At 48.2% G+C, this 6,000-nt stretch overlaps 1 protein-coding gene across 1 annotated transcript in view; it reads right to left on the bottom strand.

Moving 5' to 3' along the window:
* FBXO42 (F-box protein 42) overlaps positions 1-6,000 on the bottom strand; it is a 22,436-nt gene that overhangs the window by 15,499 nt on the left and 937 nt on the right. The window lies entirely within an intron of this gene.

Raw genomic sequence — 6,000 nt, 5'->3', positions numbered from 1 at the left:
TGTATGTTGAAACTATTGTCTGTTGAGGCCATTGTATGTTGAGGGATCACTGTATATCAGGGTTACTGCCCCATCACACATATTAATGGTGCCCTGCAGTCCTGGCACACACATCAGACGGCGTTCTCTGCCCGGGCACGTCGTGCTCATCCGTGGGAAAGTGACATAAACCAGTGCAGAGATGAGAGCGGCAGAGGAGTCGGGGTTCAATGGCTGAACCACAAGTGAAAGCATAAAATCTTCACACAGATGATGCTGGGACTGTTAGTTCTACAAGAAGTAAAACCAAGTAACGTGACTAAGGTTTGTCAGAATGAAGCTTCAGGGTAGATGATGCGTCCATTAATGGCGTCTGTACTAATTACACAGGTACCATGCGCCATATTGTACAGCTAAGTCTATGGGAATGTGGCCACCAGGAAAGGTGATGACAAAGCAAACGTCTCCTCTGATCTATTCTAAGGCGACGTTCACACGGACAATTCTGCGCACAATCTCTGCCTGGAAATCAAACCGGTGGACATTCCGCACATTTGGCGCTAGGACAAATGCACAGAATCCGCAGAAGAAAAATACACATAACTATTCTTTGTGTAGACGCTGAGATCAGGATTGAGATCAATGGGACTCTGCTGCAGCGTTATTTCCAAGCGGAATATTACCGCTAAATTCTGCTGTGCGAACATAGCCTAACAAATCTATAATTGGGGACACAAAAGTTCATCAAAATCAGAGGGGGAACAATCAGCAGCTGCTTGTAAAGAGACTGAGCCGCTGCTCAAGACAAAGACAGAACAGCGATTACTACCGCGGCTAATGATAGAGCGTCAGCGGTGTGAGCGCTATCACTGCACAACGAGGGGCGGACACAGCAAACAACCCCCCAAATCCAAAGAAGAGGAGCCCCACATCATTTACATCTACAGAAATAAGGGTGTCAGACCAGAGGTGCAGTGCTCAGACACCACATATCCAGCTGAAAAAGAATATCCCTGAGCATGGACCCTCCACAATCCTACTGAGGAGGTGTCTGACCCCCCCCCCCCCCCCCCCAGGAGGCCATATACCGAGGAGGAGTCTGACCCCCCCCCCCAGGAGGCCATATACCGAGGAGGAGTCTGACCCCCCCCCCCCAGGAGGCCGTATACCGAGGAGGAGTCTGACCCCCCCCCCCCAGGAGGCCGTATACCGAGGAGGAGTCTGACCCCCCCCCCCCCAGGAGGCCATATACCGAGGAGGAGTCTGACCCCCCCCCCCCGAGGAGGCCGTATACCGAGGAGGAGTCTGACCCCCCCCAGGAGGCCGTATACAGAGGAGGAGTCTGAGGACCACCCCCCCCCCCCCCAGGAGGCCGTATACCGAGGAGGTGTCTGACCCCCCCCCCCCCAGGAGGCCGTATACAGAGGAGGTGTCTGACCCCCCCCCCCCCAGGAGGCCGTATACAGAGGAGGTGTCTGACCCCCCCCCCCCCAGGAGGCCGTATACAGAGGAGGTGTCTGACCCCCCCCCCCCCCCAGGAGGCCGTATACAGAGGAGGTGTCTGACCACCCCCCCCCCCCCCAGGAGGCCGTATACAGAGGAGGTGTCTGACCACCCCCCCAGGAGCCTCTATGAGGAGACATAAATAGAAGAGACAGCCGCTATGAGGAGACATATAGAAGAGACAGCCGCTATGAGGAGACATATAGAAGAGACAGCCGCTATGAGGAGACATATATAGAAGAGACAGCCGCTATGAGGAGACATATATAGAAGAGACAGCCGCTATGAGGAGACATATATAGAAGAGACAGCCGCTATGAGGAGACATATAGAAGAGACAGCCGCTATGAGGAGACATATAGAAGAGACAGCCGCTATGAGGAGACATAGATAGAAGAGACAGCCGCTATGAGGAGACATAGATAGAAGAGACAGCCGCTATGAGGAGACATAGATAGAAGAGACAGCCGCTATGAGGAGACATAGATAGAAGAGACAGCCGCTATGAGGAGACATAGATAGAAGAGACAGCCGCTATGAGGAGACATAGATAGAAGAGACAGCCGCTATGAGGAGACATATATAGAAGAGACAGCCGCTATGAGGAGACATAGATAGAAGAGACAGCCTCTATGAGGAGACATATAGAAGAGAGACAGCCGCTATGAGGAGACATATATAGAAGAGAGACAGCCGCTATGAGGAGACATATATAGAAGAGACAGCCGCTATGAGGAGACATATATAGAAGAGACAGCCGCTATGAGGAGACATATATAGAAGAGACAGCCGCTATGAGGAGACATATAGAAGAGACAGCCGCTATGAGGAGACATAGATAGAAGAGACAGCCGCTATGAGGAGACATATAGAAGAGACAGCCGCTATGAGGAGACATAGATAGAAGAGACAGCCGCTATGAGGAGACATAGATAGAAGAGACAGCCGCTATGAGGAGACATAGATAGAAGAGACAGCCGCTATGAGGAGACATAGATAGAAGAGACAGCCGCTATGAGGAGACATAGATAGAAGAGACAGCTGCTATGAGGAGACATATATAGAAGAGACAGCCGCTATGAGGAGACATAGATAGAAGAGACAGCCGCTATGAGGAGACATATATAGAAGAGACAGCCGCTATGAGGAGACATATATAGAAGAGACAGCCGCTATGAGGAGACATATATAGAAGAGACAGCCGCTATGAGGAGACATATATAGAAGAGACAGCCGCTATGAGGAGACATATAGAAGAGACAGCCGCTATGAGGAGACATATAGAAGAGACAGCCGCTATGAGGAGACATAGATAGAAGAGACAGCCGCTATGAGGAGACATAGATAGAAGAGACAGCCGCTATGAGGAGACATAGATAGAAGAGACAGCCGCTATGAGGAGACATAGATAGAAGAGACAGCCGCTATGAGGAGACATAGATAGAAGAGACAGCCGCTATGAGGAGACATAGATAGAAGAGACAGCCGCTATGAGGAGACATATATAGAAGAGACAGCCGCTATGAGGAGACATAGATAGAAGAGACAGCCTCTATGAGGAGACATATAGAAGAGAGACAGCCGCTATGAGGAGACATATATAGAAGAGAGACAGCCGCTATGAGGAGACATATATAGAAGAGACAGCCGCTATGAGGAGACATATATAGAAGAGACAGCCGCTATGAGGAGACATATATAGAAGAGACAGCCGCTATGAGGAGACATATAGAAGAGACAGCCGCTATGAGGAGACATAGATAGAAGAGACAGCCGCTATGAGGAGACATATAGAAGAGACAGCCGCTATGAGGAGACATATAGAAGAGACAGCCGCTATGAGGAGACATAGATAGAAGAGACAGCCGCTATGAGGAGACATAGATAGAAGAGACAGCCGCTATGAGGAGACATAGATAGAAGAGACAGCCGCTATGAGGAGACATAGATAGAAGAGACAGCCGCTATGAGGAGACATAGATAGAAGAGACAGCCGCTATGAGGAGACATATATAGAAGAGACAGCCGCTATGAGGAGACATAGATAGAAGAGACAGCCTCTATGAGGAGACATATAGAAGAGAGACAGCCGCTATGAGGAGACATATATAGAAGAGAGACAGCCGCTATGAGGAGACATATATAGAAGAGACAGCCGCTATGAGGAGACATATATAGAAGAGACAGCCGCTATGAGGAGACATATATAGAAGAGACAGCCGCTATGAGGAGACATAGATAGAAGAGACAGCCGCTATGAGGAGACATAGATAGAAGAGACAGCCGCTATGAGGAGACATAGATAGAAGAGACAGCCGCTATGAGGAGACATAGATAGAAGAGACAGCCGCTATGAGGAGACATATATAGAAGAGACAGCCGCTATGAGGAGACATATATAGAAGAGACAGCCGCTATGAGGAGACATATATAGAAGAGACAGCCGCTATGAGGAGACATATATAGAAGAGACAGCCGCTATGAGGAGACATATATAGAAGAGACAGCCGCTATGAGGAGACATATATAGAAGAGACAGCCGCTATGAGGAGACATATATAGAAGAGACAGCCGCTATGAGGAGACATAGATAGAAGAGACAGCCGCTATGAGGAGACATAGATAGAAGAGACAGCCGCTATGAGGAGACATAGATAGAAGAGACAGCCGCTATGAGGAGACATAGATAGAAGAGACAGCCGCTATGAGGAGACATAGATAGAAGAGACAGCCGCTATGAGGAGACATAGATAGAAGAGACAGCCGCTATGAGGAGACATAGATAGAAGAGACAGCCGCTATGAGGAGACATAGATAGAAGAGACAGCCGCTATGAGGAGACATAGATAGAAGAGACAGCCGCTATGAGGAGACATAGATAGAAGAGACAGCCGCTATGAGGAGACATAGATAGAAGAGACAGCCGCTATGAGGAGACATAGATAGAAGAGACAGCCGCTATGAGGAGACATAGATAGAAGAGACAGCCGCTATGAGGAGACATAGATAGAAGAGACAGCCGCTATGAGGAGACATATATAGAAGAGACAGCCGCTATGAGGAGACATAGATAGAAGAGACAGCCTCTATGAGGAGACATATAGAAGAGAGACAGCCGCTATGAGGAGACATATATAGAAGAGAGACAGCCGCTATGAGGAGACATATATAGAAGAGACAGCCGCTATGAGGAGACATATATAGAAGAGACAGCCGCTATGAGGAGACATATATAGAAGAGACAGCCGCTATGAGGAGACATATAGAAGAGACAGCCGCTATGAGGAGACATAGATAGAAGAGACAGCCGCTATGAGGAGACATATAGAAGAGACAGCCGCTATGAGGAGACATATAGAAGAGACAGCCGCTATGAGGAGACATAGATAGAAGAGACAGCCGCTATGAGGAGACATAGATAGAAGAGACAGCCGCTATGAGGAGACATAGATAGAAGAGACAGCCGCTATGAGGAGACATAGATAGAAGAGACAGCCGCTATGAGGAGACATAGATAGAAGAGACAGCCGCTATGAGGAGACATAGATAGAAGAGACAGCCTCTATGAGGAGACATATAGAAGAGAGACAGCCGCTATGAGGAGACATATATAGAAGAGAGACAGCCGCTATGAGGAGACATATATAGAAGAGACAGCCGCTATGAGGAGACATATATAGAAGAGACAGCCGCTATGAGGAGACATATATAGAAGAGACAGCCGCTATGAGGAGACATAGATAGAAGAGACAGCCGCTATGAGGAGACATAGATAGAAGAGACAGCCGCTATGAGGAGACATAGATAGAAGAGACAGCCGCTATGAGGAGACATAGATAGAAGAGACAGCCGCTATGAGGAGACATATATAGAAGAGACAGCCGCTATGAGGAGACATATATAGAAGAGACAGCCGCTATGAGGAGACATATATAGAAGAGACAGCCGCTATGAGGAGACATATATAGAAGAGACAGCCGCTATGAGGAGACATATATAGAAGAGACAGCCGCTATGAGGAGACATATATAGAAGAGACAGCCGCTATGAGGAGACATATATAGAAGAGACAGCCGCTATGAGGAGACATATATAGAAGAGACAGCCGCTATGAGGAGACATATATAGAAGAGACAGCCGCTATGAGGAGACATATATAGAAGAGACAGCCGCTATGAGGAGACATAGATAGAAGAGACAGCCGCTATGAGGAGACATAGATAGAAGAGACAGCCGCTATGAGGAGACATAGATAGAAGAGACAGCCGCTATGAGGAGACATAGATAGAAGAGACAGCCGCTATGAGGAGACATAGATAGAAGAGACAGCCGCTATGAGGAGACATAGATAGAAGAGACAGCCGCTATGAGGAGACATAGATAGAAGAGACAGCCGCTATGAGGAGACATAGATAGAAGAGACAGCCGCTATGAGGAGACATAGATAGAAGAGACAGCCGCTATGAGGAGACATAGATAGAAGAGACAGCCGCTATGAAGAGACATATAGAAGAGACA

The sequence above is a fragment of the Hyla sarda genome, chromosome 10, assembly GCF_029499605.1.
Source record: "Hyla sarda isolate aHylSar1 chromosome 10, aHylSar1.hap1, whole genome shotgun sequence".
Taxonomy (NCBI): Eukaryota; Metazoa; Chordata; class Amphibia; order Anura; family Hylidae; genus Hyla; species Hyla sarda.
This window is presented reverse-complemented; position numbering and strand designations above follow the sequence as displayed.